The following is a 5,554-nucleotide window of genomic DNA, read 5'->3' on the forward strand; positions in this document are numbered from 1 at the left end:
GGGATAAAAAACCGTCTAAAAATAGACGTCTAAAACACGTCTAAAAATAGACGTGTTTTAGACGTCTATTTTTAGACGTTTTTTAGACATCTATTTTTAGACGTTTTTTATCCCATTTTTAGACGCACGTCTAATAGCCGGCTATTGCTCAGTGGGATGGTCATCTGACAGAAAGAATAGTCTGTGTATTTGCATACTGGGCCAAAACTTGGTTGGAAAGTCCCTCTTTTATGTCTGGCTTCCAGGCCAGTTGGAAAAGGGCAAACTGAGAGGTGGTAAGAGTATGTTAAATTGGACATTTTCATGGTAAAAGGTTAGTTGGACAGGGTTCTTTCAGACATAAGCCCCAACCGTTACATCTCAGGAAACAGGGGGAGAGAGCACCCTCTCCCGATGGTCCTCCAGCACCTTGATGTCATGACATGGGACTTGAACCTGCCAACTGCCTGTAGCAGAGGCAACAGGTCAAGCGCTCCACACCATTACGCCAAGGCACCTTTGGGCATTCAGCAGATGTCTCCTGGTGCTTTTGAGTTTTTATTTTTCATTCAAGCCTTGAAAAGTTCAAATTACTGCAGCATTGAGCTGTAGGAGGAACAGGACTTGAACATGGAATGTCTGTACTGAAAGCCTGATGATTAGACCATTGCACCATCAGTCAGACACTCTCAGGCAAAGTCTCCTGGTCATTTTGAAGTGATCTTTTGTTCGTTAGCCTTCAGTTAGTAAAGTTTAAATAACACAGAATCATATTAATCAGATGTTTCTTAGCGCTGTTGAGGTCTTCTTTTATATGATAGTGTAACAGCCGGGAATCGAACCCTGGTCTCCCACGTGGAAAGCCAACATCTTAACCACTACGACAATTAGAGTTTCATTTTTTTTAAATCCTCAAAAACGATGAAAAACGGCGTGCTATAGTATGCCGTACGGTATGGGCTATAGCCCATGTTCAAAAATGATGAAAAACGAGGTTATTTTTTTTTTCAAAATTTCAAAAAACGATGGGCTAACCCATGTTTTTTTTATTTTTTTATTTTTTTCAAATCATCAAAAATGATGAAAAACGGCGTGCTATAGTATGCCATACGGTATGGGCTATAGCCCATGTTCAAAAATGAAGAAAAACAAGTTCTTTTTTTTTTTCAAAATTTCAAAAAACGATGGGCTATAACCCATGATTTTTTATTTTTTTCATTTTTTTCAAATCCTCAAAAATGATGAAAAACGGCGTGCTATAGTATGCCGTACGATATGGGCTATAGCCCATGTTCAAAAATGATGAAAAACAAGGTTCTTTTTTTTTTCAAAATTTCAAAAAACGATGGGCTATAACCCATGTTTTTTTTTTTTTTTTTTTTTCAAATCCTCAAAAATGATGAAAAACGGCGTGCTATAGTATGCCGTACGGTATGGGCTATAGCCCATGTTCAAAAATGATGAAAAACGAGTTTTTTTTTTTTTCAAAGTTTCAAAAAACGATGGGCTATAACCCATGTTTTTTTGTTTTTTTTTCATATCCTCAAAACAGACGTCTAAAACACGTCTATTTTTAGACTTGTTTTAGACGTTTATAAACAGAACTGTCCATCTAAATTCTAAACGGCTGGTTAAATATAAGTTCCCGATTGTACCTTACATGCCGATGTGGCTCAAAAGATAAATCTGAGGTTCATAATCCAAAGGTTACTGGTTCAAAACTAATACTCAACCAATGCTGCAGTAATTTGAACTTTTCAAGGCTAGAATAAAAAATAAAAACTCATAAGCACCAGGAGACATCTGCTGATTGCCCCAATGTGCCTTAGCTCAATGGTGTGGTGTGCTTGATCGGTAGCCTCTGCTACCACCTGCCTGCAGGTTCAAGTCCCATGCAAGGTACTAGTGAGGACCATCGGGAGACGGTGCTCTCTCCCCCTGTTTCCTGAAAAGTAGCAGTTGGGGGTTATGTTTGAAAGAACCCTGTCCACCTAAAATTTTACAGATAAGAATTAGGTCAAACGTTTAAAAATAAAATAGCAATTTGGCCCATCATCTGACAGAAAGAATAGTCTGTGTATTTGCATACTGGGCCAAAACTTGGTTGGAAAGTCCCTCTTTTATGTCTGGCTTCCAGGCCAGTTGGAAAAGGGCAAACTGAGAGGTGGTAAGAGTATGTTAAATTGGACATTTTCATGGTAAAAGGTTAGTTGGACAGGGTTCTTTCAGACATAAGCCCCAACCGTTACATCCCAGGAAACAGGGGGAGAGAGCACCCTCTCCCGATGGTCCTCCAGCACCTTGATGTCATGACATGGGACTTGAACCTGCCAACTGCCTGTAGCAGAGGCAACAGGTCAAGCGCTCCACACCATTACGCCAAGGCACCTTTGGGCATTCAGCAGATGTCTCCTGGTGCTTTTGAGTTTTTATTTTTCATTCAAGCCTTGAAAAGTTCAAATTACTGCAGCATTGAGCTGTAGGAGGAACAGGACTTGAACATGGAATGTCTGTACTGAAAGCCTGATGATTAGACCATTGCACCATCAGTCAGACACTCTCAGGCAAAGTCTCCTGGTCATTTTGAAGTGATCTTTTGTTCGTTAGCCTTCAGTTAGTAAAGTTTAAATAACACAGAATCATATTAATCAGATGTTTCTTAGCGCTGTTGAGGTCTTCTTTTATATGATAGTGTAACAGCCGGGAATCGAACCCTGGTCTCCCACGTGGAAAGCCAACATCTTAACCACTACGACAATTAGAGTTTTGAGGTAATCAGGCTGAGGCTGTGAGCCACTGCTAGAATAGCAGTAAATGAAGCTCAATAACTAGCATTAAACTTTAGGAAGAGTGGGATTTGAAAATGAACTCTCTGTGCGGAATAACCCCTACTACACCATCACTCAGTAACATCTGCCTCTTTGTACTGTTGAAGCGATCTTTTGTATGTTAGCCTTCAGATAGTAAAGTTGAAAGAATCAAGAGTTGAACATAGAATCACGTTCATCAGAGTGTAACACCCAGGAATCGAAGACAGGTCACCTGCACTGAAGGACAACATCTTAACCACTAAGCCAAAGCAACTGCCTATGGCTCAGGGGAGATATGAGACTTTTGAGGTCATCAGGCTGAGGCTGTGAGCCACTGCTATACAATAAAAAAAAATAAAAAAACGATGGGCTATAACCCATGTTTTGTTTTGTTTTTTCATTTTTTTCAAATCCTCAAAAACGATGAAAAACGGCGTGCTATAGTATGCCGTACGGTATGGGCTATAGCCCATGTTAAAAAATGATGAAAAACGAGGTTATTTTTTTTTCAAAATTTCAAAAAACGATGGGCTAACCCATGTTTTTTTTTTTTTTTTTTTTTTCAAATCCTCAAAAACGATGAAAAACTGCGTGCTATAGTATGCCGTATGGTATGGGCTATAGCCCATGTTCAAAAATGATGAAAAACAAGTTTTTTTTTTTTTCAAAATTTCAAAAAACGATGGGCTATAACCCATGTTTTTTTTATTTTTTTATTTTTTTCAAATCATCAAAATTGATGAAAAACGGCGTGCTATAGTATGCCATACGGTATGGGCTATAGCCCATGTTCAAAAATGAAGAAAAACAAGGTTAATTTTTTTTTTCCAAAATTTCAGAAAACGATGGGCTATAACCCATGTTTTTTTTTTTTTCATTTTTTTCAAATCCTCAAAAATGATGAAAAACGGCGTGCTATAGTATGCCGTACGGTATGGGCTATAGCCCATGTTCAAAAATGATGAAAAACGAGTTTTTTTTCTTTTTTCAAAGTTTCAAAAAACGATGGGCTATAACCCATGTTTTTTTTGTTTTTTTTCATATCCTCAAAACAGACGTCTAAAACACGTCTATTTTTAGACTTGTTTTAGACGTTTATAAACAGAACTGTCCATCTAAATTCTAAACGGATGGTTAAATATAAGTTCCCGATTGTACCTCACATGCCAGTGTGGCACAGTAGATAAACCTGGGGTTTATAAGCAGAACATTCCGGGTTCAATTCTCCTGAAGAACATTTTCACTGTCCATCTAAATTCTAAACGGATGGTTAAATATAAGTTCCCGATTGTACCTTACATGCCGATGTGGCTCAAAAGATAAATCTGAGGTTCATAATCCAAAGGTTACTGGTTCAAAACTAATACTCAACCAATGCTGCAGTAATTTGAACTTTTCAAGGCTAGAATAAAAAATAAAAACTCATAAGCACCAGGAGACATCTGCTGATTGCCCCAAGGTGCCTTAGCTCAATGGTGTGGTGTGCTTGATCGGTAGCCTCTGCTACCACCTGCCTGCAGGTTCAAGTCCCATGCAAGGTACTAGTGAGGACCATCGGGAGACGGTGCTCTCTCCCCCTGTTTCCTGAAAAGTAGCAGTTGGGGGTTATGTTTGAAAGAACCCTGTCCACCTAAAATTTTACAGATAAGAATTAGGTCAAACGTTTAAAAATAAAATAGCAATTTGGCCCATCATCTGACAGAAAGAATAGTCTGTGTATTTGCATACTGGGCCAAAACTTGGTTGGAAAGTCCCTCTTTTATGTCTGGCTTCCAGGCCAGTTGGAAAAGGGCAAACTGAGCGGTGGTAAGAGTATGTTAAATTGGACATTTTCATGGTAAAAGGTTAGCTGGACAGGGTTCATTCAGACATAAGCCCCAACCGTTACATCTCAGGAAACAGGGGGAGAGAGCACCCTCTCCCGATGGTCCTCCAGCACCTTGATGTCATGACATGGGACTTGAACCTGCCAACTGCCTGTAGCAGAGGCAACGGGTCAAGCGCTCCACACCATTACGCCAAGGCACCTTTGGGCATTCAGCAGATGTCTCCTGGTGCTTTTGAGTTTTTATTTTTCATTCAAGCCTTGAAAAGTTCAAATTACTGCAGCATTGAGCTGTAGGAGGAACAGGACTTGAACATGGAATGTCTGTACTGAAAGCCTGATGATTAGACCATTGCACCATCAGTCAGACACTCTCAGGCAAAGTCTCCTGGTCATTTTGAAGTGATCTTTTGTTCGTTAGCCTTCAGTTAGTAAAGTTTAAATAACACAGAATCATATTAATCAGATGTTTCTTAGCGCTGTTGAGGTCTTCTTTTATATGATAGTGTAACAGCCGGGAATCGAACCCTGGTCTCCCACGTGGAAAGCCAACATCTTAACCACTACGACAATTAGAGTTTTGAGGTAATCAGGCTGAGGCTGTGAGCCACTGCTAGAATAGCAGTAAATGAAGCTCAATAACTAGCATTAAACTTTAGGAAGAGTGGGATTTGAAAATGAACTCTCTGTGCGGAATAACCCCTACTACACCATCACTCAGTAACATCTGCCTCTTTGTACTGTTGAAGCGATCTTTTGTATGTTAGCCTTCAGATAGTAAAGTTGAAAGAATCAAGAGTTGAACATAGAATCACGTTCATCAGAGTGTAACACCCAGGAATCGAACACAGGTCACCTGCACTGAAGGACAACATCTTAACCACTAAGCCAAAGCAACTGCCTATGGCTCAGGGGAGATATGAGACTTTTGAGGTCATCA

This window comes from Protomyctophum parallelum (genome assembly GCF_964188405.1).
Source record: "Protomyctophum parallelum genome assembly, chromosome: 1".
In the NCBI taxonomy this organism is placed as follows: Eukaryota; Metazoa; Chordata; class Actinopteri; order Myctophiformes; family Myctophidae; genus Protomyctophum; species Protomyctophum parallelum.